The following is a 26,921-nucleotide window of genomic DNA, read 5'->3' as shown; positions in this document are numbered from 1 at the left end:
TCCTTTAGGCGGTTTGTAATATTGAAACATAAGCTGACAAATACCTTTTATGTGACCCATGTTAGCAAAATCACATTGCATCATTCAAGTTAATTTTGAAAAGATAACATTATATGGTTCCTGGATATGAGAACCCTGTTGAATTTGGTCTTTTGACTTTATAACATTATATGCTGGAATTGTTCATATTCTATTATTGTGTTGGAGCAGACCATATGGGCAAGGTGATGTGTATTAGCTACTCTACTTTAGTGGCCTTCTCAATGAAATGTATGAGTTATAGGCTACCCAATGCAAGATTTGTCATTGATTTCATGCATTAGCTACTCTAATTTGTTCTATAATGAGCATTAATTTGGTTGTTTGGACATGAAAAGTTGTTGGGTTTGCCTGAAGGCCTATGCACAAACACGTTAGCCCTGTACATGGATTAATCTATGCCTTTAGCAATTACTCTATTTTCCATGTTATTTCACTCTTTTGTTTGTTTTATGATTGTTGTAGGAGAATACAATTAATGTGATTGTTCAGTTGCAATTTCTTAGGACTGAGGAGGATAACAGCCAACTAGGTGGGATCTGATATCATCACTTGTGCTCATGTAATATTTTTGTTTATATTGGTCTTACAGAACTATGCTTCCATAATGCCTTTTAGTTGTGTATAATAAGCTATTATGTTTGGCATGCAGGGAGGAGCTCATATTGAGTGCAGTTCTAAGATGAAATAGCTCAATAAGATTTTTCTTTTTTGTTACTTTTAGTTTTGCTCATTATTAGCTTGTCTAACTTTATGATATTTCTGTATTGTTCAGGTCCTATCAGCCAGAAATAGCATATTTAGATGTCAAATCAGAAGAACGAGATTCAACATCTGAGAAAGATGATCTTGGTGGTCGCAAGCGACCATTTTGGAGCTCAAATAAATCTAAAAAAGTGATATGTTGTGCCAACTGCAATGTTTGTTGCACCAAGCCTATTCACGGGTACACAGATGATTCCCATACGACCCCTACTCACATGCAGGAGGGACAAAATGGTCCAGTTCCAAGGGAAAGTTTCTCAGTGTCGGTGCTGCAGTAATTTCTTGTAGAAATGAAAAAGCACCTGATGGTTACATGAAAGAAATTGTGGAGGACAAGAACTTGGATTTTAGTATTAAGGTAAAATTGATCAACTGCTTACCTATGGACTTTATTGTTTAATGATATAGTGCATGCTTTGTGCATATAACTTTCATATTTAATTTGCTGCATTTCCTTATTGCAGTGGGGAACGAGGTCAAATTTGGTTTACACAGACAAGGATATTGATGAGATCCGAGCGGAATGGGCTAAGCATGTTTTGAAGTTCCCAGAAAATTAAGTATCAACCTATATTTCTGCTTTTGTTTCTGGTAGCTTGATAACTTGCAGTAGTAGTGTCTAGGAACTGCTTTTGTGCATTTTGATAGAACTGATGGAAAGTGTTGAACAATATAATGCATGCAGTTGCTGTAACTACTATATGGATGCTACTAGGTTTTTGTCTTAGTTAGATTAGGATCCATGCAACAATGGCAGGGGTTAATGTAAAGGCTAGCATGCTAGCTAGTTTAATTAGTATTATGCTACTGATGGGAATGTATTTTGGTGGGTTAATTGATGCAATGAGGAATTTGCTGATTTCAGATCTTATAATATGCCTTTTTGATGACTAGTGTACAGAATGAGGTTTGCTATATGGTTCAAATCCAACAAATGCAGGTTTATGATATGTTGTATCACAAATACAGTAACAACAATAATAATATGTTATAATAATAATAATAATAATAATAATAATAATAATAATAATAATAATAATAATAATAATAATAATAATAATAATAATAATAATAATAAAAAATAAATAAAATTTAAAAAGTTAATGCCTATTGCCTTAGCCAACTCGAGGGCACACTCAAACAAAGTTAACGCCTTGGCCATTTTTCCTATCTAAGAGAGAAACCTCGAGCTTTTCTTCATTTCGAGAAAAATCTAGAGCTTTTCTTCACCATCTTCTCAAAATACTAAGCCATCACAAATCACCATCTTTCAAAGTCTGGATTTAGGTTATGTTCGATTTGGGTAATTGGGTTATACTCGATTAAGGTTCGAGTTCGGTTCGATTTGGGGGTTTTCATTATGCTGAAATGGGGGATTTGGGTTCTGACCAATCGAGTTGGGTTCTACTCGATTAGGCTATTTCTTCAGCCCCAGAGAGAAGATAAATCTCATTCTTTGCAAGCTCCAGACTGGGTATTTCTTCTCTTCTTCTCTTCTTCTCTTCTTTCCCAGAAGCCTCGACTCCTCTTCAAGGTATCAATATCATGCCTTGGCTCTGGCACCTTCTTCCACCAAATCCAATCACAGCCACCAAACTCTAATCAAAACCCCATAATCTCGTCGTCTTCTCTAATTCTTGAAAGTCTACCCGTCTCTGGCCAAACCCTAACTCAACCCTAAAAAGAATCTCCATCGGAGTACCCGGTCGAAGTCTTCGCTTGAATTTGAGACAATCCATGAGCCAAAGACCAGCAACACCTGCAAAATCAGAGCTTTTGGTTCTAGGCCGATTTCAGGCACTGAGTTTTCACCCTAGATGGGGTCTCGAAGTCTGATGACAACGATCTTGGTGAGGAGTTAACTCTAACCCTAAAGGAACGATTGCAATTCTATTTGGGTGTGCTTTGTTTTTGCTCAATATCATGTTTTGGGTCCTAATTTATAATTGTAGCTCCGAACCAGTTAAGTCTATCTGGGTGTGCTTTGTTTTTGCTCAATTTCTTGTTTTAGCACTGGGAATTGGTGGTTTTGGGTTTATATTGAAGATATGCGGTTGATTTTCTAGGATTTTGAGCTTGTTTATTTGCTGGGTTTCAGACGAAGAAGATGCAAGAGGAGATGGAGAGGAGAATCTTGGCCAACACTTATGGAAAATGCTTTCAATGATGAAACTCCAATAAGTAAGTGACTTTTCTTTTATGGTTTGCTCTTCTTTGTTTCCATAACAAACCCACAAAACAAATATGCATTTGAATTTTCAAGTGTGAAGTCTCTTCTGTGTTTCCAGATCAAGCATGACGCCCATGAATTGAATTGGTTGTGTGCAGATTAGATTATAAAGGCTGTGATATATAATGGAGGATGTCCGGGAGCAGCAAAGTCAATCACTTGGAGTTTCATCCTATCTCATTCAAGGCGTTTTAAGCCTTCCAAGGCTCGCAATCAGTTTTTATATGAAAGATGATATGCATTTAGACCGTATTGAGGTATGCGCTATGCTCATCTTTGTATTCATATTTATCACTTGTAGTTGATGACAAAGGAATTCCAAGACATATAATAATGTGGTTGATTTTATGATTTAAGTTGCTGCTGAATTGTCATGTACGTGATAAGTGTACATGAAACATTGAACTAAAGGTTGCTAATGAACAATAGACTTGTAGAAACCCTTTTTGTTAGTGAACTAATGATTGCTTTACATATTGAAACAACTGCTTGCTCTTTTTGTTTACTGGAGTGGATCATTGATCAATACACTTCATGCTGTCAATTGTTGTGAATCTCCGGATTACATTATCTTACTTGTAAAACCTTTTATTTCAGCAAGAGGAAGCCTAGAACGCATACCCAATATGCAAAATAGGTTTGGCGTGTCTTTAGCTAGTTATTTTCTATGTATATCAATTGTTAAACAATCTTAAATAATTTATCTAACAAAGTTTTTTACTCGGGTTTCTCTGCAATGGATGCCCAATCATACAGTAATTAAGGTTTACATTTCTTGTCTCTCTTGAAAGAATAAGTATTCCATGTATATAGTTCGCACTTGAAGACTGCTGAAGAAGCATTATTTGTTTTGTAAGTGTGCAGTGCCCATATTCACCAAATTACAGTTGACCATTAAACTTGTTCATAGGGCTGACAATGGCCATTTCATATTTGAGTAACAAGTTTGGTATATCTATCAATTTTGTATTTTTCTCTCAAGTTTACTTTATGTATTTTACTTTGTACATTTTGATATTTTACTATGGTTTTTATGTCTGAGTACAAAATGAAGGAAAATTCTACAATGTGTTAACGTATGACATGCATACAATTGCCTTAAAAGTGGTAAAATGAGTCCTCAAAATAATAATATTAGTCCTCAAAGTGGTAACATGAGTCATTAAAGTGGTAAATTTTCTTAGTTACCACATGAGTCCTCAAAATATTAATATTAGTCCTCAAAGTGGTAACATGAGTCCTTAAAGTGGTAAATTTTCTTAGTTTACCCATATGAGTCCTCAAAATAGTAATATTAGTCCTCAAAGTGATAACATGAGTCCTTATAGGGGTAAAAATAGTTGATATATGAGAAATGTTAACATACCATAGCTTTACCCCAAAATGAAACTTATAAAACTTACAATAGTTTTTGCTTAATTTATTGAATCTGGGTTGGTTGATTGATGAAAACCTCTATGGGGCTGTGTTGAATTCGGATGCACAACTTAAACTTGTTGGGGTCATATCATTAATTCCTAGTTTCAGGGAAAAGAAAAAAAAACTGAGTCTGATTTTTTGCTTTAGGATGATCTGTTTGTCAAGTATTTCCATCTTATGAAAGCAAGTCATTTTGTTAAGGACTAAATACTCGTTACTCCTCATACTTTTGCATGAAAAACAGTTTAGTCCAAAATTTTAAAATTAAACAGTTTAGTCATTATTCTTTCTAATTCTCACACAACAGGTCCTAAAATAACTATTATACCCCTCACTTTTTATTCTTTTTATTTTTTATTTTTTCTACCTCTCTCTCTCTCTCTCTCTCTCTCTCTCTCTCTCTCTCTCTATATATATATATATATATATATATATATATATAGACACACACACACTATATATGTATGTATGTATGTATGTATGTATGTATGTAGAGAGAGAGAGAGAGAGAGAAAAAGTGAGGGGTATAATAGTCATTTTAGGACCTGTTGTGTGAGAATTAGAAACAATAAGGACTAAATTGTTTAATTTAAAAAATTTGGACTAAACTGTTTTTCATGCAAAAGTATGAGGAGTAACGAGTATTTAATCATTTTGTTAACTTTGATTCACTGTCGTTTCAGGTTTTAGTTGAGAAGATGGGGCTTCCTGAAGCATCTTGAAGAGTGGGATCAAGTAATATGGATTTACTGGGTAAGCCAAACTCTAGACTTGAAATGGTTCATTTTATTTATGTGTTACAACTTTGAACATTAGCATGGACAGTCGTATGTTCTTGCACTTCATTTTTCTTTCAATTTCCTCAGAATGTTTAAGATTTCTCCATTGGGTTCAGTAGCTTGATGGAACTGTTGTACCACTATGATCTTCTCCATTGGAGGTAACTTTGAGTAATTCTCCCTTTTGTGTGTTTTTTTATGAAATTATCAGCTTTGGGAAACTTTCAAGGCAAAGAATCTCATTTTTGATGCATACTTGGTGTAGGTTTTTCAGGTGATTTCTCATGACTCCATAATTTTTCTAAACAAGCAATACAAAACTTTGAGGAGTATATATGTCTTCTTTTAAGTGTGCTATGCAAGAATGAACATTACTATAGAGCATTGTTATGTAGTAAGGCATAATCCCTTTTGTTTTCATTGCATTTGTAAATTGTGTCAGGAACTATATGGTGGACTGTTGCATAAAGAGTCATTGGAAGATCAAGCATGGAGTACCCGACATTGCAGCAAGCTATATTTTCTTTCATCATGTAAAACTTAGCTAGAAAACTTAAAAGCTTCTTAGTCTATGAGATGTATGAATGCTTTAACAATGTTCCTTAAATTCAATACTTGATGAATTGATGTATCACAATGCTTTTGGTACAAATATTGATCATTTGATGGTTTGCATTCAATTTGTATTCCAATTGTTCACTATTAATTTATATCTATTCAAAATTCACACAACGCAGTTCTAGATATCACACAATGGATTTCAATAAGTAACATCTAGTTTTAATAAGCTCATACAACAGAAAATATTAGAACATAGTTGTCTTACTCTAAATCACACAATAGAAAATACTAGAACACAGTTGTCTTACTCTAAATCACACAACAGACAAACTACAAAACCGCTGTATGAAAATCTTAACCCACAACGGCATAAAAGCAAATTATGTTGTCTGAACTGCTGCGTACAAGTGTTGCGCATGGATATGTCCGGCATCTGTCGAGTTCTGGGACAACGGTGTTAAGGAATATACGTTGACTGACTTTATATCATACAACGGTAAATTCACCGTCGTCTGATTTTTCATCAGACAACATCGAGATAGACGACGGTGAGTCTCCAAATCACACAACGTTTTTGTGCCGTCGTGTGATGCAGTTTTTGGTGTAGTGCTACTTACATATATGTTTTAACACCAAATTTTGCCCATTCTGTTCTGACTGCATTAATATGGTTCCAGTGTTTGCTCCAATGGTTGTCAACAAGGAACATTTCCTTCCCCAAAAAACAATTATGGACAGATGGCTCCTTGTGCATGTCAGCAGAAACTTCCATAATCTCTTCTTCTCAGCATTCTCTTTCAGGCAACCCGTCCACGTCCAGAACTGGAAACAGAAAGAAAGTATGAATGAGACTCGTTCCTCGACACACAGATGATAGATATAGACCGCTTGTTATGATTACGGGTGCGTTAGAACAATAAAGGTTAGGAACTGAGATAATACAACAGAAGCAGCACACAAAAACTTATACACCTGATAGTCTCGACTGTCCACAGTTGCAAGCTACAATTGAGTAATAAGCCAAGGACTAACATAATTCCTATTCAAAGTTACTGCTTCAATTCCATGAAGAATTCAACCTAATATGTAACAAGCCAAGCATAAAAAGAATTTCCAAGTAATAGAATGTTATCATTCAGATCACAAAAGAAGCTGACCCCTGAACTTTCAAATATTGCATCTGAATGCAAGCTTGGCAAAAGATATCCAGATGCTATCATGTTCAAAAGGATGGAAAAAAAAAAGTCAGTTTAGAAGACTAAAACACAAAGAACAAAAGAGAAGTAAAAAAATTTAGCACACCACCAAAACGTATTAATACCATGATATATAAGAAATGCTTAGTTTGCTAAAAAGAAAAAAATGGACTAGAAGAACAATAACCTTGAAGGGAGAAATCCTTGAGGCTTAAATGACATAGGCTATACACATCTTTGGTAATATTTGATTTTCTTAACTTCATTCCCAGTGATGCAGCACAATCCAAAGCTTGCAAGTTGCTTATGAAACTCTGCTTTTGCAAGTGGGAAACATAGTTGTCCATTGCCATACAGCAAGCTGTTTGGTTGCTTATCTCATCCCTTTAGCCAAGTGCAACATGTTTCATATTGGGGAAGACCAGAGGACAAACTGAAATGCACAGCAAACTCTGATTTCGTGTTCTGTTGTCAGGATCAAATGAATCATTTGAAAAGATAAGAAATAATGATTCTAACCGTAATAGATTTGATCCAGGTTGAAGAAAGTACTGAAGTAGAATTAAGCCTTCGGTGCAAAGTTGGTGCCAGGTTAATTATTCAACAACATATAATTGCAGCCCATCTAAAAGTTGGTACACAAATGATATTAGATGATCTAAGAATATCTTTTAGATTGCATTTGAAAAGTTGGTAGTGCTATAGTGATCCTCACATTAGGTACGTAGGCCCTGCTCACATGAGGGCAGTTCAAGATCTATCTCCATAGAACAATTACCTTGAACTTGAAATATCTTGTATTTATAGCCTATTCAACAATAGAAGTGCAAAATTGTCACACCCCAAACCCAGGGTATGACTCAAGGGGTTCTCAAGTACGAGAAAATGTGAATGAAGACCAAGATCGATACAATCTTAGCCTAAAAGTATGAAGTACTTCAGGAGGGACTTTGATTTGAAGAAAGAAATGTAAGTAACCTTAAACCAAATGAACTATATGTTAATCAAGCAACAAAATACATTATTTGAACTAGAAAACTGTAGATGAAGAACTGAAAGCTGACTTAATAGAGTTACAACGAAAGGGAGACATAAGTGGACTGGAAAGTTAAGGCATGAACAACTTAACTTTAGAGATTTACTAAACCTTCAATTTTCCAGCAATGAACCTGAACTTTCCAGACTAAAAGTAACCATGTTAAAGAAAAACATACTAAATTTTCAAACAAAACGGAGTTCGAGAAGTAAGGGTGAAGATGGATGCAGATAGATTGAACTGTCAGGTTTTAGGAAAAAAATATATTGCAGCAGCAAAGTCAACGTAGAAAATTCGCTAAAAATTCATTGTAAGTCCAACTGTCAAGAAATCAGTTTTGAAACGAGCATTGGGATGTATAGTTCATTACATACAAAAACCAGAGGTTAAATAATTCAAGTGGAAGTTCAAATCTCAACAGAAAATCAGAGGAGACATTTAGATTGCTGGAACTTTTCCAAATGCAGACAAAATTTGAAAAAATCACCAAAAATTCACTACACATCAAAATAAGACTAAATTTTCCAGATCCTTTGTAACTAATGGGAAAGAAACATGTCAAATTTTCAGAATATTTGGGGCCCAATAAGTTGGGAAAAAGAAATACCAAAGAAGGCTATGCTGCAGGGCAGCTTCTGCAAAATTCCAGCTAACTAACTTTTCTTTGGGAAGGAGCTAGGTGTTCGAACTTATTTTGTTTTGGACGAAACTTGTTTGGAGAAAGTCTTGGAATGTCCAATTTTAAAGAAAACAAAGCTGAGCTGAAATCAATATTGAAGGATGAATAAAAATTAATGACCAAAAATTATGCTGCGATATAACTAGAGATTTGAAAAGCCAATATGGTGTCTCTATGCAACACTTTCACATTCTGAACAGATGATAGACAATGATATAAATTAACTCAATCAAACTGAAATCATGAATCTAGTAACCACAAAAATCAACACAACTAGAAGGGATTTCGGCATACCTATCATTACAATTATGCAACTGTATTATAGAACTAAAGCTAATAAATTCAAGATAAAATCTGGAAAGTTTGTATGTGATCAAACAATGAGCTCAATTATCCCATCACGATCTTCAATTTTCAATTCCAGGGTCCCAATTTATGCATCAAGCCACACAAATTTACAATCTTTCTAACCACCCACATCTCAGAATTCACTCAAAACAGAGACTGAAATGCTTAAAATCGAATAAACAAACCCATAATTTGATTATAACAGCACCAAGTATCATACCTGCCCACAGTAATTTCTGAAATTTACATCAGCTCCATTATCCAGAAGCAACGAAACAATCTGAATCAAACCCAGAAAAGAACCCAAATCAGAAAAACCAAACGATCATCAATTTCAAATGGGAAGCAAACCCAGAGAAAAAAAAGGACCTTGTTGCCCTTTAGCAGCGGAAAAATGGAGAGGAGAGTTGAGCCCACCAAAGAATCACGGAAAGCACCTCTTTGCATATTTCAACACACCCTTATATCATAGTGATAGCCTCCAAAAAATCCTTTCATTGAATCAGCACTCAGGTAAAGCATCAGCCATGGGTACTTCTTCCAAATCCTTTCAAATCTAAGCACATCTCACTATGCCCAGATCTTGAATCTCACCATCAGAAAACAAGAGTATCAGAACACCAAATCAACACACCCAATTATATCAATAAACCCAATCAAAACCCAAAGAAAAAACAGAGAACTCAACTGAATCTGAAAGAGAAGAAGAGCTTACAAGGAGAGAGAGAGAGAGAGAGAGTCGCGACCCAAGGAGACTGACGGAGAGAGAACTTGTGGTGGACAGACAGACGGCACGTGCAACGGAGAGAGACGCAGTCGTTGACAGTGCATCGAGTGAGTGTGAGTGCGAGGTTGAGAGGGTCGACGAGTGGTGAGAGAGATGGTGAGTGCGACCGCAAGCGATTTGGGAGGGAGAGTGACCTAATTTTTTTAGCTAAAGGAGGGAGCACGAGTTTTGAGTTTTTCAGATAGGTTTGGAGTGTTTTGAGTGGAAAAAATAAATGTAAATTATTTTTTTGTTTGTTTTTTCGGTTTGATCAGACAACAGATGTCTTTGTTAGTGTTGTCTGAAATTTCTTAAATTTACCAAATGACGATGTGTTGGCTGAGTTGAGGTGAGACGACAGGTTTAAAAAAACTGTCGTCTAACTAACTCAGACGATAGCAAAAACTCATGTGTCGTCTGATGATTGTCGTGTGATTAAGTTATTCTAGTAGTGTATAAATAACTCTCAAAACAATAATGGTAACTCCGTTCGTAAATGAACATTGTGAGATTACTCACCTCGAAACTCCCACTGCATCTTCAATATAGAACAAAGCAGCCAAACCACAAAACAACTGTCCAAGAATATTTCATCAAGTACCTAATCATATACGGTTTCAACTTAGTAACAATTCACAAACGATTTAAGTCTGAAACCCCTGTTTTGAACTAAAATCCCCAAAGTGGCGCCAATCGAGGAAAAACCACATCTGAAACCTCCTAAAGTGTCCGGAATACTTCCACGATCAATATGTCCAAACCACAAGTCGATCGGACGCTCGGATCCTCAAGGATTAAATAAATCAACCGGTATGAAGCAGTAAAAATCATAATAAATTCATACAAACTCCAAAATTTGTGTATTATATATTGAAACACTCGTATCGACGAGTAGAAGACATATAATACCAGAAACAGTCATTTACATGGCCGGAATGCTGCCACAGGCGGTGGCGCACTACCGCTGGCCAAAACTCACTATTTCACAAAACTCACAACATCAAAGATGTTCATCTCATTGTGCTTAACCACTTTCATATAGACCTGTAAATGGACCGGATTTTGATCCGAACCCGCTCCAGATCCGTAGCTATTAAACGGGTTTGGATCAAACATTTTGATCCGTTGATCCGTTAATGATCCGAATCTGTTAACCCGTTTAATAAATGGATCGGATTTGGATTTAGGTCGATCCGATCCGTTAATGATCCGACCCGTTTTAGTAATAAAATTATTTTTTATTAATATATTATTATTTTTAAAAAATATAAAATATAAAATATAAAATATTAAAGATTTCTAATATTACTTTTTTGCAGAAATCTAAGAGGCAGTCTTCGTAATTTTATTTTTGATAATGTAATTTTATTTTTGGTGATACTCTTCATGTAGATCATGTTATTTTAATATTTTATTAATATCTTATGAGATATTATGATATAAATTTAATATTACTATTTAAAATTTAAAAATATTTGAAATTATAAACGGATCGGATTAGCGGATGGGGTATCCGTTAATCCGACGGATACGGATTTGGATCGAGGTATCAATGATCCGCCGGGTTAACGGAGCGGGTTTGGATCAAATTTTTTTTTAGTAAACGGATTTGGATTTAGGTTGATCCGATCCGAACCCGGTCCATTTACAGGCCTACTTTCATAACTAGCCTCAAGCTAGAATCAAAGTAAAAAGGGTCGAAAACTACCTCACAAATCGTGAATCACTGTTCAATCCAAGTTGAACCAACTTCCACGTAAATCGATCCAAACAACCACCACAGATCGATCAAGAAGGCTCTTGCGAGCTCCCCAGCTCCCCAAGCCTAATTTGAAGCTTCGCCGACATCAGAGATCGGAGAACTGATCGGGTCCTACTTCCTCAAACTTCGCCGCCTTCTAACGCCGCCACCACCTAGAATTCACCGCTAGAGGATGCCAGAGGGACGACCAAAGCAAGGAGGCGAGCTGATCTGGAAGATTTCGCCGCCGGAGACCGCCGAAGCTCGCCGTAAAAGCCAGGTCTAGGTCGGGTCAATTAGATTTCTTTGATTCTGAAGGTGCAGTCGAGAGAGAAGAGAGAGAGAGAGGAAACTTTCTGGAAATAGAAAATGAAATTATGAAATAATTTCCGGAAATCCTCTATTTATACTAAAACGGAAACTTTTTCCGAAAGCCATAACTTCCCCCATACAAACTCCGATTTTCGCGTTCCACATGTTCACGAACTCGTATCATCGTGCTCTACAACTTTCGTGAAGGAAGTTTTCAGAGATACCCAATGAATAAAAAGTCAACCCTCGCGCCCCCCCCCCTAAAATGACGCTTCCTGAATAATTATTCGCCTGAAACACTTTCGCTCCATCCAAGAGCCACGAAATCGTCCAATAACTATAAATTATATTCCGGAAAATTCTCAAAAAATAAATACGAATTTATGGGGCATCACATATTGATAGCATTGAAGCCACCCTCAAGTATAAAGGTCAAGTTATAGTGTAGTGTTGTGGGTTTAAAGTAAGGAATATCGTATCCAAGGGATTGGTAAATCACACTCTAGCTAGAGAAGATCACCTAAAGGAAAACTAGAAAGAATATGCAAATGTACAGTCACAAACGTACTAAGGCTCACAAGTGAACCCAAGTTCTGAGTATGTGCAAGATAGTGTATAGTGATTTGATTTGATGTTGAGAATAGTTTTGATTCGAATTGAAACAACTAGAGCAAGTAAAGTAAACTAAGCTATGCTAAAGAATTTGTTATGAAATGGATGAGAGTTAGAGCATAGGTTGTCCACCATAGCCTCCCTTGCATGTATTAATGTTCAAACCATAAGTGATGCAATCTGAATTACCCAATTACCCTCGTAGCATCCAGGTAAGACTATTAAGGTCTAAGCTCCTTTTATTTTATCAATTTCAACCGGATACGTCTATAATTAACTACCTAAGAAGAAATCTTAACACCAGGTAAGTCTTAATTCATTGTTCCTAGATCCATAAAAATTAAAGTTTAGATAACCAAGCAAGCAAACCAATCTTAGGTCTAGGTGATTTTAACTCACTACCTTCACATACACACACTGTGTGCTTTCATTCACTTAATATCTAGAGGTGACTAATCTCAAAACACTAATCATTTGATGAGAATACATTATACTTAAACTAGTCAAATTCAAATATAAGCATTCACTTTTTGATTTAGCATATGAATGTGGTAATGGAAAATTGCATCAAACATAGTATTCACATCAATATCATACAAGATTGGCTAAGGCTTTCAACCCTAGCCCTAACAAATTCATTACTCACTCATAACTAGATATACAAACTTCAACATTCTAGATACATCAAGAATAAAGAGTTAGGGAGTAAAGAGTGACTATTGGTGATGCCAAAAGTGGTGGTGGAGATGGGTCTCCAAGCTTATGACGTGGTGGATGTCTCCTTCTCCTTGTTCCAAGCTCTTGATGATGTGGAATGGTGAAAGTAAGAGTAGGTAGTAATGATTTGTGGTGATGGAGGGTTATGAAATTGGTGGGAAAATGAGTTTGGTGGTGGAAATGGTGGTTATGGAGGTGGAGATCGTGGTGTGGTGTTGTAGAGAGAGAAAAAAGGATGACATGGTGAGATGATGATGATGATGAATGGAATCAAGGATGGTTCAAGATAAGGTCCTAGCCTTGACCTCTTTTAATTAGCTATTTTCCTTTGGTCCCAAGATGTGCAAGAGATGCCTTTACACCCTTATCTCCCAAATGATCACAAAATTGCAAGGTGACAAAAGGACAAGGTGTAGGGAGATTTTTGAATTTCAAGTGGTGGGAGATTCCCACAACCATGGTCCTCCTTAGCTGGATAAAGGGTTCTCCATGAGTGGTCGCTCGCTGGAAAAGTTCGCTAGAAAATCCGATTTGTATTTTTCACCCAAATTCTATGTCTTTTCCTCCTAGTTTCACTTCTTCACATTCCAAGCGTCATTTAGTCATTTTCTTCTCAATGCATGGTTTTCTAGAAAGGAAAAAAAATGGATTAAAAATAATAAAATAATGAGGAGGACAAGGCCATTTCCATAGTTGTGGCATAATTAGAGCATCTTTAGCAATGCTAGCCATTTTTGAGTCAAACTTTAGCAAAAATAACTAAAAAGTCATTTTAGCTAGCCACTTTAGAAATACGTCTGCATCAGTGCTCTATAGTCTAGCTAGTTTTGAATTTATATTATTTTTTAAATGAAGATTAAATAGTTTAAATGTATTTATAAATTACATAAAATACAAAAGGAATGTTTTAAGTTATAGAGAACCTCATCTCTCTCTCTATATTTAAGAGCGAGATAGCTAAAAGTTATAATAGAGAGCCACTTAGGAGTTGTTAGCCAAATTGTCACCCTCAAGTATAAGGGTCAAGTTATAGTGTAGGGATTATGAATAGGGGATATCGTACCCAAGGGATTGCAAAACCCACTCTAGCTAGGGAAATCCTAAAGGGTGCTAAATAAATATTCAAATATACAAATCACAAACAAGGGCTCACAAGTGAACCAAAGTTCATGGTGAATATATGTAAGATGATGTAGTGGTTTGATTTTGGTTTTGGAGATGGTTTAAACTCAAATTAACATACAATAAAAACTTGAAATGTAAACTAGGCTATGCTAAACCAGATGTGATAGATTGGATGGAAGTTAGAGGTTTAGGTTGTTCACCATAGCCTCCCCTGCATGCATTGATGTTCAAACTATAAGTAAAACAATCCCAAGCAATGAATTAAAAGAGGCATGCCTCAAGGCTTAGAAAGCGCGAGGCGCAGAGGAAAATCCCTTCGTTTTGCAGCTGAGGCGCAGAGGCGCTGCTGAAGGCTGCAAAAGTGTGGAAAGCGTGTTACAAGGCGTTCTGGGCAAACGCCTGGGAATTTTTTTTTTTTTTTTAACACCAATGGTGTTAAAAAAACAAATTCATTTAGGTCGTGTCTGTAAACGAGCCAAGCAGAAATTACTCAAACCATCCTTCTCCCCGACTCCTTCATTCTCAACGCCGCCAATCTTAATACCTTGCTCAAAAATTTGATCAAATCATGAAGAGCCCGTAAGTTTTCTCAATAATTTGGTTTTAAAGGAGGCTATTTGCAGAATTGGAGAAAGAAAGAAATTCGATTTGAAGAGAGTTGGATAGTTTTATTTTGATTTGAAGACAAGGAGTGTAAGGTATGAATTTTCTCTCAACTTTCGATGTTTTCTTTGGATGGTTTCATTTCAATGTTTGATTCGTATTTCGTAATGTGTTTTTTCATTTTCAATGTTTGAGAAGTTATTTGGGGGTAACTGGGTAAGCGAATTGGATTGTTAATTTATATGAGTTGTAGCTATATGCATCTTGATTCGTAAATTTCCAGTACTATAAGACCAAATCTACCATCTAGCTTGAGTCAATTGGATATTTTATCACCTGCAAATCGACCATCTATTGGATTCAAACAGTTTGGTCTTTTACATGAAAAATAGAAAGACGTAAGTAAGAGAGCTTTGGTCTTTGAGTAAAGAAGGTCTAGGACTCTATTTTAGCTGTGAGCTTTGTTAACTTCCAATAATGAACTATGAAATTGGGAGGCGATTAAATTGGTTTCTTGGTAGATATGTAGCATGCTGGATCAATTTTCTTTCGTCTGTATCTTTATCACATCATGGATTGACTATTGTTATCAACTAGATTATATGTAATGCATGATATTACTCCAACATTATTAGTTTTCTTTTTTGTCTATACTCTGTTTTTTTTTTTTTTACATTTCTTTGATGACATGTAGTTCTATTTATGATTTGCATCGTGAATTTAGTTGTCCTCCTCCAACTTTAAATTGATATAAGTTTTAAATTGTGTAGTGTAGGCACAATAAGTTCTAGTACTTGCTTATTATGAATGGATGACAATTTATAATGTTCTTTTGGTTACAATACATGTTCTATATATAAGACTAATGATTACATAAATACAACTCATTTATATGTAAGGCTTACACCTTACGCCTCAAGGCGAACGCCTCGCTGAGGCTCTCCTGGCAATGCCTCGGCTACGCCTTAGCCTTTTAAAACATTGATTCCAAGTATCTAATTACGCTCTTAGCATCCGGATAAGACTACTAAGGCCTAAATTCATTTGATTTTATCAATTCCCACTGGATAAGTGTGAAACTAACTACCCAAGAACAATTACCGGATAAGTATCAATTCCTTGCTCCTAGATGCATACAGGTTTGAGTTTAGATAATCAAGCAAACAAACCAATCCTAGGTCTATGTGATTTTAACTCACTACCCTCACATACACACCTAGTGTGCTATCATGCTATTAATGTTCAAAGCTAGCTAATCTCTAAACATTGTTCATGTAATGACAAATGCAAAGTATTCAAATTAGCTAGATTCAAATACAATCATTCACTTCTTGAATTAGCATGTAAAGATGATCATGGAAATTGAATCAAATAAGATTCAAACATCAATTCATTACAAGTTTGGCTAGGGCTTTCAACCCTAGCCCCAACAATAGACTACCCACACATATCTACATAAACTAGCATCAACATAATGGAAAACATTAAGCTATCAAAGAATAGATTTTAGAAATAACTAGGGATGATCACAAGTGAAGGATGATGAAGTGGTTGATCATGGAAACTTTGTCATGAAGATGATGTTTGGTATATGTAAGATGTTATGAGTAGGGATGTAGTTGGGAAATGAAGTGGTGGAGATGGAGGTTTTGTGGAGGAGATGGTAGTGGATTGTGTAGAGAATAGAGAGAGAAAAGGATGTAATGGCTAAGTGTGGGTGATGCCTTCTTCCTTGAGAGAATAGGTGCTTAAATAGATGGATAGAGAGGTGTGAAATGGTGTTGAGAAGCAAAAGGGAGCAGCTCAAGCCTTGTAAGAAGCATGGAGGTGGAGCATATGAGTGATAATAGATTCCAAAATCAAGGGAAAATTGCATGGGAGTGATGGTGTAGGTTGGAGTAGGAAATGATGAGTGAGGGATGGTGATTAAGTCTAAAACATGATAGATATTGAAGTGTTGATGATGATGGACTTTTGGGTAATAGGGAGTATTTGGTTGAATTGGAACCAAAAGGTTTTGGAATTTGGTTAAGATAGAATGATGGTGAATTGATGTAATGGAATAGATACTATGGTACATACTCATCCTCCTTGCTCCTCCATGAATGTGGCCGGAAAATACATGGCACCACCATGAGTGGTGGTGTGCCGCCTCTTGTGCCGCCAAAAGTGGTGGTGCACAAAAAATTTGCCGGAATTTCACTTTTTTCTCATCTTGTCAAAATTTTCTACAAAACATGGAATTGAATTAGTCAACATTAAATTGGACTTTAGAACAAGTAATTTCCAAGTTTTAGGGCGCAAATATGTATATGAATTATGATCCAACAAGAGTCTTGTGCAGCTGCTAAAATAGATTAAAAAACTAAACATGCTCTCCAGAACAGCTAAGGAGCCGAAATCAAGAGTTTGCTAAAGATGCTCTTAGATTGTGACTCAACACAAATTTTTATTTCTTCACATCAACACCTCTTACTTATGAAAGAGAGACTTATGCAACTAGCTCAAATGACACTCGGCGCTGAAATGACATATTATGTGTAGATGTAGTTGAGAGCTACACAATAAATATCTATAATTTTGCAATTCGGAAGAAAAGCAAAAGTGAGGAATTTTTTGATGCACTAGATGATGATACACTTTTTTTCTTTTATATAGTTTGTGTTTCAAAATTGCTTGAAGTATTGATCCATTTCAATAGTCAAATCAAAAGAACTAGATTTAAAAAAATAATAATAAAAAATATCATGTAGGTCGAAACTTACAATCACCTGAATCAACACCACTAATGACACGTTTACTTACTTGGAATGGAAAATAATCATGAATCGGAGACAAGTGGAAAGGGAGAAGAAAGGAATCAGTACTGATTCCGGAGGATTGATTCTTAAACCCATCTCTCCCCTTCGTAATCAAATTCCTGAGTATTTAGGAATCGATTCATGATAAAGAGGTGGGACCTACATCCATTCTGATTAAACGCAGAAATTCTTTTACCCGGAATCATTCCGATTCTTTTATGTGTTAGTAAACGCATGAATGTTTTTACCCCGTAATCATTATCTCCCATTCCAAGTAAGTAAACGTGCCATAAATGAGATCGTTTTGTATTTTCCTAGGTGGTTGGTTAGTCTAAAGGCTCAAACTGAAACATTTTGTGTAAAGATATAGTTTTAAGTTCTAAATGGACCCAAACCAAATCATATGAAACTCTAGCAGTAGGGATATGGGACTTGCCCCATCTAGTTTAGAGTATACTTCAGAGTTAGGCAATTTAAACTGTAAAAATAAAGAATTGGACAACTTTGCATGATGGATAGCTTGATATAAAGAAGACAAAGGGAAGAACCCCTTAGAGGAAGGGCTAGGCAAATGGGACAATAGATAGGAGAAATGGAAGTTTGGGCTCTGGAGGGATTTGGTGTTGCTCATATTTTACAAGAGATGCTCAAGAACAATTTGCAGTTTTAATAGTGGGGGTTGTTACGGATTGATTTGAAATGCCTAAAAACGCAGTTTAAATTTAGCAAAGACGCTATCGACGAGGAATTAAGTATTGCAACCACATTTAAGTGCTTTAAAAACTCATCCAAGACACATTCCATTTAAAAAAAATATATATATATATTTTAATTTGTTATTAAATATTTTTGTTAATTGAAAAGTGTTTTTAGGTCTTTGTAAACTGTAAAGTAATTAAGACTTGATGCGTGAAGACATAGAGGTATAGTCGAGCCTTCTTAAAGTTGGGCCAGTCCATATATGAGATCCAACTAAAGAGGCGAGTACAAGCGTAAGCCCAACAAGCACTATCCACTCTGTTTGGCGACGAGGAATTAAGTATTGCAACCACTTTTAAGTGCTTTAAAAACTCATCCAAGACACATTCCATCTTTTTTTATTTTTTATTTTTGAATCTTTTAATTTTTTATTAAATATTTTTGTTAATTGAAAAGTGTTTTTAGGTCTTTGTAAACTATAAAGTAATCAAGTCTTGATGCGTGAAGACATAGAGGTATAGTCGAGCCTTCTTAAAGTTGGACCAGTCCATATATGACATCCAACTAAAGACGCGAGTATAGGCGTAAGCCCAACAAGCACTATCCACTCTGTTTGGGTTCCTGATACAGTGAGGAAAGCTGGATATAAAAATTGAAAAAGAGAAAGCCACTCAAAACAGGTTTTTGTATCATTAATGTTTTTTGGAACAGGTTTAGGGTTTTTAGCTAGGGTTTGGGATTGTAATGCAAAATCATGCCAATTTTTCTCCCATTTTGCTTAAACTTACAATGCAAGTGCTGGTTAGCTATCTGTAGGATCTCTTAGGCGTTGGGTTGTGTAACATAGCATTTGTTCAGTGGTGGTAGAATTAGCATTCCTCACTACTTTGTTGCTGTATGCTCTTGTGCAGAGAGTACTCTCATTATTGGAACCGCTACTTGACCAAGCCCTTGATGTCGGAAGCTTAATCACAATAGAGCAAGGGCTCATCAAGTGTCAAAAGTCTTATAAAATAAGGTAGAATCCACTAGTGAAAAACGGGCACAGTCTTAAGATAACAAAGATATTCTTCTCTAATTTTTGGGTTTTTTCTTATTGATAACTTGAACTAAAATTACAATCTAAGAGGTGTCTTATAGAGGCATTGAAATAAACCTATTCAGACTAGTTGTCTAATGATGGCTTTTGAAATATCATTTTGTATATATCATTTGATACGGTGTCAAAACATCCTGCGGATAAGTTTGAAAAACATCTTGCTAGCAGCAAGAAGAAAACAAGGCTGAATAGATTAGAACCTTATCTGCAAGCTGTTCTATATCAGCCCACCAGTCATGTTTATCAGCACTTCAAATTCTTAGTCCTAGACATCATATCAATGTTCTTGCCGGAGCTCGAACCCGAGACTGGGTCCAAGATAGATGTGTTTACCCTCAGCCTACTCTCATCGATCTTATTTTGATTTAACATAAATACACTTTGCCCATGACATATATGGCATTCAGACGTGCTTCAGTTCACACGTGTCTGACCTGAAATTGGTGGTTTCGCCAATTTTTTATCTAGTAAAACTTGGTTTTGCTGTAAGTACTGCAGATCATCACTTAGGGTTTTGGGTTTAGGAGATGTGTTTACCCTTAAGCCTAATTGGAGTTGTCGATCTGTTCTAAAAGTTGAATAAAAGGACACCCAAACATGTTGTTATCTTTCATTTTGGTCATATAAACAGGTTTCCCATCTAAACAGGAGAGCCTTTTACTATTAGTCTAAAGGCAATTATTTATGTTGGACTTCCTGGACTTGAGTTATTCATCTTTAACGACCTAAATACTTCCCCTCAGTGACGGCAATTACGTAGTCTACTAGTATAGAATGTTAATTAGTTACGTTTGCACTTAGAAATACATTGAATTTTCCACTCTCTTTTTCCTTTTCTGGTCTTTTTCATGACCCTTCTTTCTTGGGGCTCATGATTGCTGATGAAACGGTTCAGACACTTCAGAAGTTCAGAATACATCTAATCCTTCTCCTCAAACTTCTAGAACCAGCAATGGAGGCATTTATTTATCCCGGTCACAACGTTGGAGACGAGCTTAATTGACTGGTATTCTAACAAAGACATGCATGTTATTGTTGTTCTTCTCCAGTAAACTTCGGGCTGGTTAACCATGGTCGTGTGGAATTTTCCAAGAGAGACTACAGCTTTCCATGTAATTTCTAAATAAACAGTTTGAAGGCGTCTGATCGATCGATGTCAACTTTGAACGAGTCTGGAGTCTGGACTTATTTTAGGTGCAGGACTAGCTAGCTTGGGTTTTTAAGTCGCTGTTTCCCATTAGCTAGCTACCATTTCGAGTATTTCAACACCATATGATGGATTTCACTTCTGTTATTTTGGATGCATTATCTGTACTTAATTAGTAGATGAGCCATCGATAAGGGGGGGATTAAGATTCTACGGTTTCTACCTGTGCAATCAAGTTACCGTGTCCGCTAATTAGGCTTGCTGAAAGAGACCGGAGAAAAAATAATTTATGCATGGGTTGTTCTCGGAGGTCAATTAGTCTTTAGCGGTCTCGGTGGAAGCCTGGGTGTAACCAAGACTAATTAACTGATGAGCTTAAACCGTGTGGGGCTTTGAGTTGTTTAAAACCAAATACTTCTGAATGGAATATGGAATTTACAAGCCTAACTAAAGACCTGCAAAGCTCATCCTATTGACAAGTAACTAGCACCTATTCAAACAATTTTTTCTTAGAAAAAGATTATGGTTGTGTACTCATTCCTTCTTTTTTTTTTTAAAGAAATTAGTCAATAATGTCTGACACAAATACTTTTATTATTTCTGAACCTAATTTCAGTTCAACGTAGATTTAGAATTAGTAATTAGTTCGGTTATTGATCACGAGATTAGTTGATTATTTATGCCACACATTCATAAATATGATTTTTTTTTTTATAAATTAAATAGAGGATTATGCGATATTAGTTCCTCTGCGACAGCCGATTTGGGGTGACTAACACCCACTCACAATCTCGAAAGAAAGGGGTCATTGCAACGACGAACCCACCACCCGTCCCTCTATTTTATTTTATTAATAAAAGAAAATAAAGCACAAGAAGAAAGAGGAGGACAAGAACCAAAACCTCTCTGAAAACAAAATGAAGTAAAATACTCAAAGTGTGCACTACGCTAAAATAGTTACAAACTAATGAATAGAAGAAGTGCATGCAGCAACCATGCATATATATGTGACCACGTAGTAACCACTTATATGGAACACACATATAGTGCAGTGCCTCAGCAACCATGCAGCAGAGACCACCATAACCCAAGCCCACCTTTGCATGAAATCTATCAAGCACATCAGAATTAGCTAATACGAAAATTAGGTAAACATTGCAGATTGTGAATAAAGGCAGCCGAAGCACAAGGAGGGCAAGACTCCCACCAATAATGCCCCTCATGATCCATCCCATAGTTAACTAAGCAGTCAGCCACTTGATTCCCTTCTTGATAAATATGTGAAAATCGAATCTGCATAGAGGAGAGAATGATACAACAATTGACCCAATCAACACTTAGACGCCAAGGAACTGAGCAATTTTATTAGCAAGAATTCAGAAATATGATTTTTTTTGTTTCAAAAAATCAATTTCAATCAGCGATATATCTATGTAGCTCTAACTTCACGATTGGCACGAGACTCGTTAATTTTGACCCAAGACTGGGGGAAATTGTTCACTAAACAATAGAGAGAGAGAGAGAGAGGACCGATTGGTCTCTCACACGTGGTTTTTGGGCACATTTATTTGGTTTACAACTCTGGTTCGGGTCTCATCTCAAAATTGGAAAGTCTTGGTCAACGGTCTCAAGAATGTTCTGGTCTCGGTCTTCATACACGTAGCCATTATTGCCGTAAACATATATATATAATAATAGATAGGTGCCCTATCTTCACGAGCACGGCACCCTAACCGTAGGATTTCGACGATGAACCCAATCTTCGTCATCTGATGATGTCAATACTCCAAACTTATGTTGCCATGTTGGGATTGTATTTATTAAGCTTGCAACCTAATTATGCCCTATTAAATGTATTAAGATTGAAGCTCAAACGTTTAAGTACCAATGCCGTATAGCACAGGGACTAAAGAGCTAGTTAGACTGGTCTGTTAGACTACGATTATTCAACACGACTTATACATTTATACTTGGTAACGACACAATGCCTTCTTCAGTCTAAGTAGGCCATTTAAGAAAAAAATGATAACAGCTAATTGGTGAGTATACTCAATTCTTTGAAACTTTTGTTCCCTCAATCACAATCAACACCTTCATAGAACTCCAGTACAGTGTATTTAATCGCAAGTGCAGATACACTAAATTTGCAATTGTTCCGAGCATACGTAATATATACCAGCATTCATATGCTCGGTGCAATTCTACGTCTCTATACAGGTCTATCTGATCCACTAGAGAAAATTCCTCATTATGTAGGTTTTGATGTTTTTGTATGTATATATATTGTGTACAACTACTTTTGTGTGTGCCACCAAAATGTGAATCAATTTTCTAAGTTGTTCAAGGATCATCACCGGAAAACAAATTAGTTGAATAAGAAATCCTTTCATTATATGTGTAAACGAATACCAAGTATTTTAGATAAAATGTTAAAACAGCTTTTCTGATGATTATCCAGCTAAAGAATTTGCAAATTGGATTGTTTCGTAGTGACTCACATGCATATATTATTTAGTGGGATTTGTGTTGGTTCCTCATAGTCCTTATCAAGGATAGTTAGGAGCTAATCAATCTTCTAATTCAGCGTTGAACTCTCTGGAAAACAACAAATTAATATTGATAGGGAAGTAATACCTCAAAAGCTATACTGCTGGTAAAGTATGGTACTACATCGCATAATGAAGTCAAATAAATCTTTATGAGACTGGGAAAGTTAAATTCCAGATGTCCTATAACTGAGCCACGTACCGCAATAAAAACACACAGCTTTCATATTTCTTGTTCGAAGAATTAATTAATGAGAAATGAGGTACTTTTCTTTATATTTAGGCAGGGTTTTAGAAATTTTGATTTTGAACTTGTTTTCATGCTTTAATTAAGCTATTGTCCTACCACTATTTCTTGCTAGTTATAGTTCATACAAGAAGCTAACGTAGGAAGTCAATCTTCTGAATCAGCATTGAACGACTTAATTGATTGGTTTCTAGAGTCGTTCAATATTAATTGAATTAATATTGAATTAATTGAATTAGTCGTTCAATATTTCCCTATCAATATTAATTGAATTAATATTGATAGGGAAATATTGTTGGTAAAGTTTTTTGTAACCACATCGCTTAATTAGCTAGTGAAGTCATATAAATCATTAATATGAGCATTAGGAGAGTCACTTTCTATTATCTTATATAATTAAGCCCCGCAGCAAAAACACAGAGCATTCATATTGCTTCTTCGAAGAATGATAAATGAAGTAAGTAGAAATATTTAGGGTTTTAGAAATATTAATTTTGAACTCGGTCTTCATGCTTTAAAGCTTTTGTCCTACCACTCTCTGTTGCTGGTTACAGTAATACGTGTTTCACAGTTGGAGTTCGAAATTGCATAGAATACGTGTTTCACTCTCTGGTGAAATGCAATATAGTAATACGTGTTTCATGCACTCTGGTGAAATGCATAGAAATTGCAACACAATGAGTCGACTCATTATCACGAGTATCACATAATATCAACATTGTTCACATCTTAATTTAATGTTGGGTATTTATTAAATACTCGGTGCTAAATCTCCTCTTCTCCTCCACCTTGGATGAGGGAATCTCAGCCAAACCATGAATTCTTATTCAAATGAGTTTGCAACAAATATATATATATATATATAGATCCTATCTAGAGCGAGGCATCGCTTTGAAATTTCAGAGCGAGGTTAGGGTTTAGGTCACTTTTCGGTCACATATCCACATCTCAACCGTTCAGTTTTTAGGTACTAATGTATAGATCATCTCTGCAAAATTTCAACGAAATTGATGGTCTTTAAGGTATCTAACTCGCTTAAACCAATGGACGAACTGAATCTGTCCAACCCGAACCGTACTAGCTTTAAGGCAGTTATCAATGCCTTAATGACCATCAATTTGGCTAAAATTTTGCAGAGATGATCTATACATTAGTACCTAGAAACTGAACGGTTGAGATGTGGATATGCGACCGAAAAGTGACCGTAAACCCTAACCTCGCTCTGAAATTTCAAAGCGATGCCTCGCTCTGGATAGGATCTGTATATATATATATATATATATATATATATTTATATATAGAGGATTGTATGCACCGACAGTGCAAGTGCACTGTCAGTTATTTTAATCTCTAAAAAAATAACAGTCACTCATATAATCCACTTCTTTATATATTTTAATGTCAAAAAAATTATATCAATTTATATTGCAAGTACTCATGCACTGACGGTGCATTATCGGTGTACATATTATGAGTAAACTTTCCACTAATACATACACCATAAATAGATCAATAATCGATTTTTCAACATCGTTGGACTTGCCACTCCAACAAGACAGATCGTGAATTTCGAGCAAAACAAACCCCCTTTCCAAGAATTGTATATATAACTGCTAGTTATTTTTACATGCATGGTGTGCTATCAATCTGAACCCAAAGCTTCTTAGATAGACTTTGTGAAAGTGGAGGATATACCCATAAAAGTAGAATTTGGCATGTCTTCTTTTATTAAGGTCCACGCGTATAAGACCTTTAAGAGAAAAATAGATCATGCATGGTTAGTGGGTGTAGAGATGGGTTTAAAAAAACAGAGTCCAACTGCTTCCACTGCAAAGTAGAATTTGCAGAAAGTGGAGAAGAACTCAGTCCACAGTCGATCAGATGTACACAGAGAAACCTAATTCAAATAGCTACTAGGGTTTAGAAAAGGAACTTATATTTTTTTTTGAGAACTTATGAATACATAATAGAATTTTTTATAGATCCATTGAGAGGTCGCAATCGTCAATGGTAGTTTAAGACTTTAGATAAGCAGAGCTTTCTCACTTCTTCTTCATGCGCTCAACGAGCTAACCGGCTCTCCACCAACCATACCCCACCCTGCTTTTCTCTTTTGATCCCAACTGTGTATTATATAACGCTGTAAAAAACTATATGTACAACATTTACTGATTGTATTGTTAATCACTTTTTTGACGTATGTGATATATTGATGTTCGCGTGAGTGTAAATGTTTCTGACATTTACATTTGAATTCCTTTTTCTTTCTTTTTTGATGCAAGATTTCAGCTTTGCATTAATAAATCTTACCATTGTGAGATGTGGTCTGAGAGTCAATACATACTAATATACTTAATTATGTAGTAATTGAAGTATTATTAGTAGATACATCACATGTCTGATATCTAACAACACACAGCACTATATGACATCTTACCTTGAAAGATACTGGAGCTAGCACTTGGCAAGTTATCTACATCGAGATACTTAGGTCGTTCTCAATGAGGTGAGTAGGTCATTAGGCGGTGGTTAGGGGGGGTAGAAAGCTAGCACTGTCTCAGTAGATTGAGCAGGGCCAATCACTCACCAAAAGAACTCCTACTTTTAACTTACACCTCTCAATCTTTGCCACATGCATCCTGGCTAAAGGCTGGACAATTATTAGCTTTCTTCTCATATAACATTGATAATAATTAGTCCCAGTGTGGACCATTTCCTGAAATTTGGTTAACTATACTTTTTACTCTCACGAACTAAGATCTCATTTGGTTCGCTGAATTAAAGAATCAAGAAAGAAAATTTAATTTTTGTGTGTGTTTGGAATGTAAAAAGAAATGAAATACCTTTGTTAAGAAATGAAAAATAAAAATAAAGTGGTTACTTCCATACCTCTAAGGATTCATTTTTCTCACTTTTTTTTAAGTTTTTCTTTACATTTATTACTCACATCTCATTAATTTATTGTATTAATTATGAGTTTTTGAACAACTTTCCTAATAACTTTTTTTATGTTATCAAATATCGGAATTGAAAGTTCATAGTAAATTTAATTTCTCATTCTATGAGAAAAATAAAAGAATTACTTTGCTTTCTGTAACCAAATAAGGTGTAAAGGAAAAAAAAAACTCCAAATGATGAGATACTCTCTACTTTCAACTTCGATCAAGTAGATTTATTTCTTATAATGAAAGAATTTGAGAAAAGAAATAACAAAATCAGTAACGTCAATTTTTTTATAGGAAATAATTATAAATATCATTGTTGTTTGTACATAACATTGACAGCGGAAGTATGATGAACAAACTCTCGTAATGAATTTTATTTCTCTCATCGCATTTTTGACACACAAATATATCTAACCAAAGATAACCGTTTTGTGGCTTTTGCACATTATGAGCTCAAATATTGTTTGTACTGAAGAACTCTTTCTTACATCCTATGGAAAATAGAAGAA

At 35.6% G+C, this 26,921-nt stretch overlaps 2 long non-coding RNA genes across 2 annotated transcripts; one reads left to right on the top strand and one right to left on the bottom strand.

The window, feature by feature from the left end:
• Positions 1-1,114: 1,114 nt before the first annotated feature.
• Positions 1,115-1,663, top strand: LOC112201360. Its single transcript, XR_002936727.2, has 2 exons — positions 1,115-1,162; positions 1,269-1,663. It is a non-coding gene; the product is annotated as an uncharacterized LOC112201360 (long non-coding RNA).
• A 4,395-nt stretch (positions 1,664-6,058) lies between these two features.
• Positions 6,059-9,907, bottom strand: LOC121049566. The gene is made up of 4 exons (XR_005800751.1): positions 9,768-9,907; positions 9,422-9,641; positions 9,273-9,332; positions 6,059-7,454 (listed from the first exon to the last, which is right to left on the bottom strand). It is a non-coding gene; the product is annotated as an uncharacterized LOC121049566 (long non-coding RNA).
• Positions 9,908-26,921: the final 17,014 nt, after the last annotated feature.

This window comes from Rosa chinensis, chromosome 5, assembly GCF_002994745.2.
Source record: "Rosa chinensis cultivar Old Blush chromosome 5, RchiOBHm-V2, whole genome shotgun sequence".
Lineage (NCBI taxonomy): Eukaryota > Viridiplantae > Streptophyta > Magnoliopsida > Rosales > Rosaceae > Rosa > Rosa chinensis.
This window is presented reverse-complemented; position numbering and strand designations above follow the sequence as displayed.